The sequence below is a fragment of the Hyaena hyaena genome, unplaced genomic scaffold, assembly GCF_003009895.1.
Source record: "Hyaena hyaena isolate Hyena2069 unplaced genomic scaffold, ASM300989v1 scaffold_23, whole genome shotgun sequence".
NCBI classification, from domain to species: Eukaryota; Metazoa; Chordata; class Mammalia; order Carnivora; family Hyaenidae; genus Hyaena; species Hyaena hyaena.
Genome location: NW_024080655.1, coordinates 133,494 through 147,483, shown reverse-complemented (window position 1 = coordinate 147,483; position 13,990 = coordinate 133,494). Strand labels below are relative to the sequence as shown.

The window sequence follows — 13,990 nt, the reverse complement described above, 5'->3', positions numbered from 1 at the left end:
AAGATTTTCATTGTTTCTTGGGAATGTAGATGTGTAGCTTTTGCATATAAAATGTCTCTATTGAAACTATAGGTTTCTGTTCTGTGTGATGAGTTATGCTGTAGTTAATACTATAAATTTGTTTTTGTTAGAGGACATTTTTCACTTTTCTCTCTTACATAATTGTTCACTTTCAGAATTCATAGTGCTTTTTATATATTTCAGAGAAAAGAAATTCATAAATGGGACATAAACCCTTGGTTCACTCCTCCCATACAAAGACAACCCATATTAAGACTTAAAGTTTAGACCTTATTTTTGTATGCAAGATATTTGAGTATATACTTTTGTTAATATTGCTTAGCACATTAAGATTGAGGAGGAATGCTGCTTCCAAGGTAGAATATTAATCATAAGGAAGCTAAGTGTAGAAAAAAATGAACCAAAGAGATAGGTACAATAAATAAGATTTATTTTTCTGAGTGGGGGATCCTATTATGTCCGTAAATGGGAAAACATTCTTTAGTGTTATATTTCAGAAAGATGATTCATTGATCTTCCCCTAAGCTTAATATAACTGCGAATTCTCTGCCACTTTTCACTATTTCCACATCTTTTTTTTTTATTTATAGTGTTTAGTAGCCTTCAATAGGGGCCCAGACCCTTCCTTTCATATATAAAATTACCATAATACATAACCCATGCCCTTTAAATGTGCAATACAGAACCTGACACCAGATATTTTGGGTGATAACATTGGTAAGAAAGGTATTGACAAGGGGCGCCTGGGTGGCTCAGTCGGTTAAGTGTCCGACTCTTGGTTTTGGCTCAGGTCATGATCTCAGGGCTTGTGAGTTCAAGCTTCACATTGGACTATGTGCTGACAGCAGGGCGCCTGCCTAGGAATCTATTTCTCCCTCTCTCTCTGCTCATCCCTTACTCTCTGTCTCTCTGCCTCTCTCTGAAAAATAAATAAACACAAAAAATAAAAATAAAAGAACAGTGCTGACAAAGTGGCATGCCATTCTGACCTCTGCTGTTAATGGAATGCAGATTATTAGGTAATAAAGAAGCCATAATATATATTGATTTATTTAACAGAGACCTCTTACATAAGCCTCCCTCTCTCTGAATTAGTCGTGAAAGTAAATGTTATCTGCCCCTACTATGGTAGAAAGCATGTGGTCAAAGAAACTCATGGTTCTGCCTCTTTTAGTTAGTCTGGATCCATGAGGTGCCAGGCTATGGGGGAATGGAGCCTTTTTCCTGGTAAATCACAGTGTATGAGGAACTGTATATCCTGATTTTTTCCCCTATTATTATTACATGAAGATATTTTATGTCGTCGCAAAGTCTTCCCAAACATAACACTATTCTTTAAATAAGATTAAACATTTGATTTTATCGGAACTTGTATAATTAAGTCATCAACTTTTGGATGTTGCTATAGACTGAATATTAATGTTTCCCCTCAAAATTCATGAATTAAGTCCTACGTAATATGTAATGTTTGGAAGTGGGACCTTTGGGAGGTGATTAGGTTGTGATAGAAGAGCTCTCATGAATTAGATTAATGTCTCTATAAAAAAAGACCCAAGAGAAATCACTTGTCCCTTCTGCCATGTAAGGTCACAGCAAAAAGAGCCTAATTTGAATTCTTGATACATTGGCATAAGAATTTGACTGTTTTCTTTATTTAAAAAAATATATATACATATATAAAATCAAATATTGGCTACAAATATTTATTCTTCTTTGATATTTGCTACAAATATGTTGTTTTGCTGTAATTATGGGTGTTTTTATATAAAGTCATTGTATTATTCTTTTACTTTTTTATTTCTTCTATCACATCACTATTGGAAAATTTCATTTATATTCATTCAGTGAGTTTATACATTTTAATATCTTTTTAAAAAATAAGTCCCAAAAAAGTTTGATTTTAGATTGCTGCTTTTATTTTAATTAATTAATGTTTTTAAAGTAGGTTCCACACTCAGTGTGGAGCCCAGCACAGGGCTTGAACTCAAGACCTGAGCTGAAGAGTTGGACACTCAACTAACTGAGCCATCCAGAAGCTCTAAAAAGTCTTCTTTTCAAATTATCTAGAATTTGTTTTTGTTTTTGCTAATATTATTATTAATTTCAGTAACTGAAATTTTTCTATTCAATATGTCAAATTTTAGTAGATTTGAATTGGAAGCCATTTCACCTCTTTCTCTATTGCTGTCTCTTCAACCTCTTCCTCTCTTTTCTTTGGTGTTTTTCTTTACCACTAATATTCTATATAAGTAGTCAAGGATTTTCATGTGTTTTATACCTTGTAGGGATAATCCTCTTAAATACTTACCCTCTTCAAGTTTCTTGCAATTTCTAAATATTTATTTTTCCTGATAAACTTCAGGATTATTTTGTTTAGTTTGAAAACTTCCCATAAAAATATTTAGGATTTCATAACCCTCCATATTTATTTTTAGGAAAATGGCGTGTTTTAATATCTTGGTTTCATATCCAGAAAGACACATGTATTATTAAGGCTTGATCAATGTCTCAATAAAAATTTGTAATCATCTCCATAGACTGTATAGGCATCTTGCCTTTTAGTTTTCTTATTCAAAAAGTGACTTGTCTTATTTACGTTTGATTCAAATTTTCAAAGAGCTGATTGGAAAGGGCTTAGTAACTTCCTGGTATGAATTACAGCACAATCCTCAAAGGCATTAATGTAGGTTTGTATGTAATGTTGATAGGTCTACATTTGGCAATACACAACTATGTATTCAACCACAGAAATCTGTATCTGACCTCATGTAGGTACATATTCAATGATGTGTAGGTCATATCCAGCTTCATATATGTGTCTGTGAACACACAGAGGTCTATCTGACAGCACATGGGTCAGTATTTGACTACACATATGAATGCATATGTGTATGTATATGTATCTGATCTGATCACACACAAGCCTGTATCTGTCTACACACAGAGCTATATGTTGCCATACATGGGTCTGTATCTGAGTGCATAATGAATTTTGTCAGGGCTTGACTGAACAATTCTTCTGTTTCATGTGGCATGGACTGAGGCTCCTCTTTAGTATTCAGCAGGTCGCCTGACTTTTAGGGAGTGTTTAAGATGACTTTATTCATGTGAGTGGTACCTTAGCAGGAATGGCTAGCAGACCAGTCTCCTCTAGCTCTTTCTCCTCCATGTAGCCTGTCTCTCCAGTAAGTTTGTCAGAATTGTAAAATGGCAGTTAAGGAATTGCAGAGGGAGGATTTGGTATTGGTATTAACAACTTGGCTTGGGCTTAAGCCAATTAAGATCTCAACCCATCCTGACATCAGCTTGAAATTCAGGATCTAAAGTTCTACATCCAGACTGCATCTGCACCAAATGAAAAGGCAACCTGTGGAATGGGAGAAAATAATTGCAAGACTTATACCTCACAATGGGTTAATACCCAGAATATATGAGGAACTTTGCAACCAAATAGCAAAAAACAAAACGAAACAAAAACCTGATTTAAAAAATGCAATGTGCCTGAAGGGATATTTTCCAAAGAAGATATACAAATGGCCAGTAGAAACATGGAGGGGTGCTCAACAGGGACAGGCAAATCAGAACCACAATGAGGGGTGCCTGAGTGGTTCAGTTGGTTAAGCAACTGACTTCAGCTAGTGTCATGATCTCATGGCTCAAAGGTTCATGAATTCGATCCCCAAATTGTGCTCTGTGTTGACAGCTCAGATGCTGGAGCCTGCTTCAGATTCTATCTCCCTTTCTCTCTGCCTCTTCCCTGCTGGCTCTCTCTCTCTCTGTAAAATAAATAAACATTAAAAATTTAAAAAAAACACCCCACAATGAGATATTGCCTCATACTTGTTAGAATGGATGTTATCAAAAAGAAAAGAGATTACATGGCTCAGTCGGTTAAGTGTCTGACTCTTGATTTTGGCTCAGGTCATGACCTCACCGTTCCTGAGAATGAGCCTCGGGTTGGGCTCTGTGCTGTCAGCTCAGAGCCTTCTTGGGATTCTCTCTCCACCTCTCTCTCTGCCCCTTCTCCACTTGTGAACACACACTGTCTCTCTCTCTCTCTCTCTCTCTCTTGCTCTATCAAAATAAATAAAACCTTTAAAAAAAAATAGGGAGTCCAGTTCACTGTTGTTGTGTATATAAATTGTTTTAGCCATTCTGGAAACAGTATGGAGATTCCTCTAAAAAGGGAAATAGAATTACCATATGTTCCAGACATTCCACTACTGTGTGTGAATCTAAGAATATGAAATCAGAATCTTGAGGAGATATCTACAGTCCCATGTTCACAGCAGTATTATTCACCGTAGCCAAGACATGGAAATAACCTAAGTGTCCATTGATGGATGAATGGAAAAATAAAATGTGATATATGTACACAAGAGAATATTATTCTGATATAACAAAGAAGAAAATCCTGCCAATTGCAACACCATGAGAGGCTTTGAGGGCATTAAGCTAAGCAGAATAAGTCAGACAGAGAAAGACAAATACTGTATGATCTCATTTTATGTGGAATTAAAAAACCCAACTTTTATAAGCCAGAGAATGGTGCTTGCCACGGCCTGGAGGGTGGGGAAATGGGGAGATGTTAGTCAAAGGACACAAATTTCTAGTTATAAGATGAATAAGTTCTGGGGAGCTAATGTATAGAGGGGTACAGTAGTTAGCAATAATGTATTACATAGACATAGTTGCTGAGAGAGTGAATCTTAAATGTTATCATCACACACAAAAATTCTAATTATGTGCAGTAGATATGTGTTCGCTACCCTTATTATGGTAATCATTTGGCTTATATGCCAGCAATTCTGGCAGAGGCTGGCTGGATAGTTCTGCTTTATGGGGCATGGACTGAAGTCACTCTGTGGTATTTATCTGAAAACTGAGGAGTCTACAGGATTCTGGGCAGCTTCATTCATGTTCAGAGTGCCTTGGCAATGGCGACTGGAACGAACCCAACAAGTCCCTCTCGCTATTCAGTTAGATGCAGGACCGCATGCAAGACAGTCAGACTTTTTACATGGTGCTCAGGGACCTCAGTGGTAGAAAGCAGAAGGAGTCAGATCAGTTAAGGGTTATATCAAACTAGCCCAATGTCACTTTCACCATCTTATACTGGTTAGAGCAGGCACACCAAGATTTGTGGTCATGAATCGAAAGGTTTGCATTCTGCTGTTGGTGGTGGCCTGGGTTTGTGGTCTTGTGCACTCTATGGTTCAACTTCTCTTTGTGTACATCCATGTTTTGTGGCCCCAATGTCATTGACCACTTCATCTGTGACATGTACCCATTATCAGAACTTGCCTGCACTGACACCTACTCACTGTAGTTGCCAATGGTGAAGCCATTGGCATGGTCATCTTTATCTTTCTATTCATCTCATATGGGCTTATTCTAAATTCTTTAAAAAGTCACAGTCCAGAAGGGAGGCACAAAGCCATGTCTGCCTGCAGCTCCTACACCACAGCGATTGTCCTCGATCCCCCCCCTTTTCTATGTATGTTAAACCTGTTTCCAACTTGTCCATTGATAAATCCATAACTCTAGTTTATATGACTATCTTTCCCATATTAAATCCTTTAATATACACCTTGAGAAGTCCAAAGATGAAAAATGCTATGGAAAAATTCTGGTGTAAAAATGTAACCAAAAATAGAATAAGAATGTGTCACTAACACTGAACACATTTACGATTGTTTATTTATTAAAATATTTTTATGTAATTTCTAGAGAATGAGAGAGAGACAGAGTGTGAGTAAGAGGGCAGAGAGATGGAGACACAGAATCCGAAGCAGGCTCCAGGCTCTGAGCTGTCAGCACAGAACCCAACTCAGGGCTAAAACTCAGAAGCTGTGAGATCATGACTCAGCCAAAATCAGACGCTTAGCCAACTGAGCCACCCAGGCACCCCTATGATTAATTCTAAAGCAACAAAAAAGTAGTAAATGCTGACAAGGAATTTAGCCTTTCAATGGACTCTCTAGAGATGTTTCTCTTTAGTTTACACAAAGTCTCTCAAAAAGCAGAATAAATTTTCTTTTGAGTTAAGATTCAATGTAACAGGGAAATTCTAGAGGTTGAATAAAAGGCACAGGTATTTGTACTATTACAAGCAAAAAGATAATTAATATCACTTTGTAGCCTTATTTTTCTTTGTTTATATTGAAATAGAGCTTAGAAACAATAGTTTTTAAAAATTTTTTAAATATTTACATAGGGAGAGAAGAGAGAGAGAGAGACAGAGAGAGACAGAGAGAGAGAGAGAGAGAGAGAGAGAATGAATGGAGGAAGGGCAGAGAGAGAGAGAGGGAAAGAGAGAATGCCAAGCAGTCTCCATGTTCTCAGAGCTGAGGCCCATGCAGGTCTCCAACTCATGAATATGAGACCATGACTGGGCTGAAATCAAGATTCAGAAGCTTAACTGACTGTGAAATCCAGGTACCCCAATGGTTTTTAAAATTTTAAGTGTGTTAAACAAGCTACCTTTGAAAATTTGCTTTCACCCAAACTAATGAGAAAGTAATTTGGCTAATACTTAGAATAAATGACTGGTGCCAAAAGAGTGGTTTATAAATTTTAATCTTCATTATTTTACCACTGCAGCAACTTTCTGTAGCTGCATTATGCATCTTATCTTTAAGATTATTTGAATTCCTCAGGTCAATGCCTATGCTTTTGCAGTTCAGGACATTTATACAGGAGATGTTATTATGTTTAGTTAGATGCTCTTAGTGAGAAAGCTTGTTAAATGGGATGTTGGATGTTTTCCCAGGTTGAGATGAACCTGTATGCGACGGTTGATGATGAAAACAGATTCTAGTTCCTGATCTGAGCACAGAAAACCATACGAATCCATTTATCAACATATTTTAATGCTTTTCCTCATTAGCTGTTATATACATTTTTTGCCATTCTTCAAAGAATGAATAGAATGTCTTATTTTTGTCTTTATGATGCTGAAGATATGGGTAAAAAAATGTGTTATTTTGCATAATAGTGTGTTCCCCAAAGTTGAATAGTGTATTCAACTTATGTACTTTGTACTGATAGGCCTAATAATGATTTGCTTTGGTATAAACAAAATTTTGGTTTTCACTCTTATGTAAAAAAAAAAAATCAGCATCAGGTTTTTTGGTTTTTGCTCTTATGTAAGAAAATCAGCAACAGGTTTTTCTGTTGGAACATTGAAAACTAGGAAGAAAATGGAATTGCTTTCATTGTGATATGGAACATCATTTATGCTTTGAAAGAGTTTTCTTTTTAAAAATGTTTAAATTTAATTTTAAAATTGAAATGCAAGCTAGTTAACATAGAGTGTAATAATAGTTACAGGAATAGAATTTAGTGATTCATCACTGTGTCCTCCTAATTGCCCTTCACCTCTTTAGCCCCTCCCCCCGACACTCTGTCAGTAACCCACAGTTCTTTACATTTAAGAGTCTCTTATGGTTTGTCTCCATCTCTGGTTTTATATTATTTTTGCTTCCCTTCTTGTATGTTTATCTGGTTTGTATACTAAAGTCTACATATTTGTGAAATCATATGATATTTGTCTTTCTCTGAGTGACTTATTTTACTTAGCATAATACACTCTAGTTCCATCCATGTTGTTGCAAATAGCAAGGTTTCATTTTTTTTGATGACTTAGTAATATTTCATTATATATATCTTATTTATCCATTCATCAGTTGATGGACATTTGGGCTCTTTCCATGCTTTGGCTATTGTTGATAGTGCTGCTATAAACATTGGGGTGCATATGCCCGTTTGAATCAGCACTCTTGTATCCTTTGGATAAATACCTACTAGTGCAATCGCTGAGTCCTAGGGTAGTTCTATTTAAAAAAAAAAAATTTTTTTTAATGTTTTATTTATTTCTAGGAGAGAGAGAGAGAGAGCGTGAGCAGGGGAGGGTCAGAGAGAGAGGGAGTCACAGACCCTGAAACAGGCTCCAGGCTCTGAGCTGGCAGTCAGCACATAGCCCGACGCGGGGCTTGAACCCACGAACCGTGAGATCATGACCTAAGTGAAAGTCGGACGCTTAACCGACTAAGCCACCCAGGCACCCCGGTAGTTCTATTTTTAATAATTCAAGGAACCTCCATATTGTTTTCCAGAATGGCTCCCCCAGTTTGCATTCCCTCCATCAGTGCAAAAGGGTTCCTCTTTCTTTGCATCCTTGCCAACATCTGTTGTTGCCCGAGTTGTTCATTTTGCCCATTCTGACAGGTGTGACGTGGTATCTCATTGTGGTTTTAATTATGTTTTAAATTTTAATTCCACTATGGGTAACATACATTGTTATATTAGTTGCAGGTGTACAAGAGAGGAATTCAATATTTCTATACATTACTCAGTGCTCATCGTGAGACGTGTACTCTTTAATCCCCCTTACCTATTTCACCTATCCTCCCACCCATCTCTCTGGTAAGCACCAGTTTGTTCCTATAATTAAGAGCCTGTTTCTTGGTTCCTCTCCCTCTCTCTTTTTTCTTTGCTAATTTCTTTTGTTTATTAAATTCCACAAATGAGTGAAATCATATGGTATATTTCTTTCTCAGACTGACTTATTTTACTCAGCATTATACTCTCTTCATCCATCCATATTGTTGCAAATGGCAGGATGTCTTTCTTTTTATGGCTAACATTCCACTGTGTATATGTACACACACACACACACCTAACTACTTCTTTATCCATTCATCTATTGATCTATTGATGGACACTTGGGCTGCTTCCAGAATTTGGCTATTGTAAAGAATGCTTCAATAAACATAGGGGTGCGTGTATCCCTTTGAATTAGTGTTTTGTTATTTTTTGGGTAAATACCCAGTAGTGTGATTACTGGATTATAGGGTAGTCCTATTTATAACATTTTGAGGAAAACCTTTTGTTTCACAGGGGCTGCACCAGTTTGCATTCCCCTCAACAATGCATAGGGATTCCCATTTCACTGTATCCTTGCCAACACTTTTTGTTGTGTTTCTGACTTTAGCCATCCGGACAGGAGTCAGGTGGCATATCATTGTGGTTTTGATTTGTATTTCCCTGATAATGAGTGATGTTGAGTATCTTTTCATGTGTCTGTTAAATCATCTGGATGTTTGCTTTGGAAAAATGTCTATTCATATTGTCTGCCCATTTTGTAATTGAGTTATTTGGGTTTTTTTGAGGGTAGAGTTTGAAAAGTTCTTTATGAATTTTGGATACTAACTCTGTGTATCATATGTAATTTGCCAATATCTTCTCCCATTCTGTAGGTTGCCTTTTAGTTTTGTTGATTGTTTTCATCACTGTGCAGAAGCTTTTGATCTGATAAAGTCCCAATAGTTCTTGTTTGCTTTTGTTTCCCCTGCCCTCGGTGACATGTCTAGTAAGAGGTTGTGACTGAGGTCAAACATGCTGCTGCCTGTGTCCCATAGGATTTTTATGGTTTACTGTCTCATATAGGGCTTTCATCTATTTTGAATATAGTTTTGTGTGTGGTGTAATGAAGTGGTCCAGGTTCATTCTTCTGCTTGTTGCCTTACAGTTTTTCCAACACCATTTGTTGAAGAGACTGTCCTTTTTCCATTGGATATTCTTTCATGCGTTGTCAAAAACTAGTTGACTATATAGTTGTGGGTCCATTTCTGGGTTTTCTATTCTGTTTCATTGATCTATGTGTCTATTTTTTGGCAGTACCATACTGTCTTGATGTCTACAGCTTTGTAATATAGCTTGAATTTTGGAATTGTGATGTCTCCAGTTTTGTTTTACTCTTTCAGGATTGCTTTGTCTACTAAGGGTCTTTTGTGATTCCATACAAATTTTAGGATTGTCTGCTTTAGCTCTGTGAAAAATGTTGGTGTTATTTTCATAGGAATTGCATTAAATGTGTATATTGCTTTGGGTAGTACAGACATTTTAACAATGTTCTTCCAATCCATAACCACAGAATGCTTTTCCATTTTTTTGTGTCCTCTTCGATTTCTTCCATCAGAGTTCTATAGTTTTCAGAGTAGAGATATTTTATTTTTTACTGTTTATTTATTTTGAGAAATAGACAGAGAGCGCAAACGCTGGGGAGGGGCAGAGAAAGAGAATCCCAAGCAGGCTTCATGTTGACAGTGTAGAGCACGATGGTGTTCCTGATCCCACAAACCATTTGATCATGACCTAAGCCAAAATCAAGAGCCAGACTCTTAACCAATTGAGCCACCCAGGCACGCCCAGAATATAGCTCTTTCACCTCTTTACTTAGGTTTATTCATAGGTATCATATTGTTTTCTGTACAATTGCAAATGGCATTGATTCTTTGATTTCCTTTTCTGCTGCTTTGTTATTGGTGTATAGAAATACAACAGATTTCTCCTTTTGATTTTATATCCTGTGACTTTGCTGAATTCATCTATTAGTTCTAGCAGGTTTTTTTGGTGCAGTCTTTTGGGTTTTCTGCATAGAAAAGCTACGTAGAAAATAGTCATCTGCATGTTGTCTGCAAATAATTAAATTTTGACTTCTTCCTTGCTGATTGGATGCTTTTTGTACCTTTTTTATGTCTGATTGCTGATAGGGAGAGTGGATATTCTTGCCTTATTCCTGACCATAGGGGAAAGGCTCTCAGTTTTTCCCCATTGAGGATGATAATAGCTGTGAGTCTTTCATATATGCCCTTTATGATGTTGAGGTATGTTCCATCTATCCCTACATTGTTAATGGCTTTTATCAAGAATGGGTGTTGTATTTTGCCAAATATTTTTTCTGCATCTATTGACAGGATCATATGGTTTTTATCCTTTCTTTTATTAATATCGTGTTGATTGATTTGTTAATATTGAAACAACCCTGCATCCTGGGAACACATCCCATTTGACTTTGGTAAATAATCCCTTTAATGTACTATTGTATTAAATTTGCTAGTATCTTACTGCGAATTTTTGCACCCATGTTCATCAGGATATTGAGCTATAAAGCAAAGCATAGGGTGGAAACTTGCCTCCATAGGATAAAAGTGTCCAAGAACAATTAGAGGCAGAAGCTGCTTTGGGGCAAAAACTCCCAGGGTTAGCTAGTGAAAAGGCTTCCTTGTTAGACTTGAGACAGAATTCTCCAGCAATCTTAAACTCTGGAGATATCAGCTACTTGGCTGTATCTCTTACAGAGAAACATTGTCCATCTGGCATCTGACACCAATGTAATCTCAACTTCTAATGTCACTTGCCTCCCAAATCCTTTACTTCTTTTTAAAAAAAAATTTAAATGTTTTATTTATTTCTGAGAGAGAAAGACAAAGTGAGCAGGGGAGGGTCAGAGAGAGAAGGAGACACAGAATCCGAAACAGGCTCCAGGCTCCGAGCTGGCAGCTAGCACAGAGCCCGACGCGGGGCTCAAACCCACGAGCTGTGAGATCATGACCTGAGCTGAAATTGGATGCTCAACCGACTGAGCCATCCAGGCGCCCCCCAAACCCTTTGCTTCTTAAACACACAAATTAATTGTCACTATCTTATTGTTTTCTTCTGTACATTCACCACGGTGTGGTGAACCTCTATTTATTGAGAGGTCAATGTATATTCACCTCTATTTATTGAGAGGTCAGTAAATAGAGGCAAAACCCCTATTTGGCATTCTTGTCTCCTCCTGGACATTAGCCTCTTTCATATTCAATTCTGCACCTATGCTCTTGCTGGACAAGAGAGAACTCCTGACTCCAAGTCTGTGACAAGAAGCCACCATTTTTTGAACCCTCTTCACTTCCCCATGAATGTTCTTATTACCTGTTGAAAATCATTTGAACATATATGCAAAGGTTTGTTTCTAGGCTCTGTACTTAATTCATTGTTATATTCATCTTTATGCCAATGTAACACTGTTTTGATTACTATAGATTTATACTAAGTTTTAGAACCAGGAAATCGTCCAACTGTTCGTTTGTTCTCCAACTTAAATTTTTTTTACTGTTTTATTTATTTCTGAGAGAGAGAAAGAGAGAGAGAGAGAGAGAGAGAGAGAGAGCATGAGCAGGGGAGGGTCAGAGAGAGAGAGGGAGATACAGAATCTGAAACAGGCTTCAGGCTCTGAGCTGGCTGTCAGCACAGAGCCCGACGCGGGCCTTGAACCCACGAACCATGAGATCATGACCTGAGCCGAAGTTGGACGCCCAACTGACTGAGCCACCCAAGCGCCCCTGTTCTCCAACTTTATACTGGCTGCTTGCAGTGCCTTAAATTTCCACTTGAATTTTAGGATAGATTATCTATTTCAACAAAAAACAGTTTTTGGATTTTGATAGAAATTGTATTAAAACTGCAGATCACTTTAGGTATTTTTGTCATCTCTATAACATAGACTGTATCAGTTCATTAAAGTCTTTCCATGTGTTTGTGTCTTCTAGAATATCTTTCAGCAACATTTTGTAGCTTTTCAATATACAAGACTTTTGCTTCTATGTTTCAGTTTATTCATAAGTATTTTGTTCTTTTCAATAGTGTTGTAAAAGGAGCTGTTAGCTTAATTCCTTCTCTGGGTTGTCATACTTAGTAGCACAGAAATTCAGTGTCTTTTTGAGAAAATAAAACAAAACATAAAATAAAGCAAAATAAAATCTCTAAGAAACTGAGTATAGAAGGAATGTACCTCAACATAAGAAAGGCCATATATGACTGATCCACAGGTAACATCACACTCGACAGGGAAAGGTTGAAAGCTTTCCCAATCAGGAGGAAGATGGGAGTGCTCATGCTCACCCCACCTTTTCAAAATGGCACTGGGATAAAAAAAAATCCCTGTGAAATTTTTAGGGTACTTTAAATAAAGGTCATGGCCATCCGTGCAGTGAGATTATTTTACTTACTTAATTTTTGCTAAATTTTATTCCCTATAAAGGTTTTTCTGGTAGAAAAGTAGCCCCTTTCTATCCTTAGGATCTCAGCTTAAGGATAATCTTTGAAGAAAGTTCTTCCCTGGCCACTTTCTCCACAGGATTCTCCCTGAATACCTTATTTATTGCATTATTAACTGATAAGACAACAATAAGTTTACTAAATTGTCCCCTGATTTTCTGTCTGACTTTATAATGGGGATATAAGGTTCATACAGGAAGGACCTTATACATGATTCCCCACCTCCCATCTTTTAGTTGCTGTATTCTCAGTCTTAGCCACTTCCTGTCATTAAATAGGTGCTCCATAAACAAAACTCCTTGAAAGCAAAACCCTTGGAGAGTCATTACATTAAAATTTGTAAATAAATATTTAAAATATTAACTACGTTTCTAGGCAGAGTAAATTGAGTATTAAATAAAACGAAGGAAAAACATTATATGACAAGTGGAAAAATATATGGTAAATTAATCTTCACTGGAACAAAATAACTGGGCTGAAATTTTATACTTGACTGGCAGAGGTCACATAATGGTTTTAAAGCTATTTTTTGCTCCACATTATATCTTATAGGCCTTCATTATGTGATTTAGTCTAGTAATATCTTTACATTTAGATGTACTTTCAAACTTCTGCGAAAATCCGATGGAATGGTGTAATTAAGCAGGAATCAGTCTTGGACACTTTCTAATCCTAGGACTTAATGAGGAATGTGGTCAGAAAGGATAAAATGTCCAGTGTTCTTTGCCTGAATGGAGAAGATGCTAGAACTGATCAAATTTTCAGGGGGTCCTTCTTAGGTTTAAAATATTGCTTAAGAAAAAGTACAAGAGTGTCTCGAAATTTCAGGCCAACTATTCTGCCCAAATCAACACTATAGAAAGAGAAGGACTCACAAACTGAATGGTATTTTCTATTTAGAAATTAGTAGGAAAGATGTTACTTGAGAAGAATGTCCCTGGGAACTGGCTGGTGGCTATCTTCTTATGTAAGGATAGGAGTTCCTTGTCTTTTTGATAAGTTATCCTATTGTGATAAATTTTTGTTTTTCTGTGTAGAACCATGGAATTCGTAGGAAGTCATCTACAGTGCAAATAAAAGCAAT

General features: G+C 36.9%; 1 pseudogene; it reads left to right on the top strand.

The window, feature by feature from the left end:
* The first annotated feature begins 5,169 nt into the window (after positions 1–5,169).
* LOC120228382 lies at positions 5,170–5,696 on the top strand (annotated as a pseudogene).
* The last annotated feature ends 8,294 nt before the right edge of the window (positions 5,697–13,990 follow it).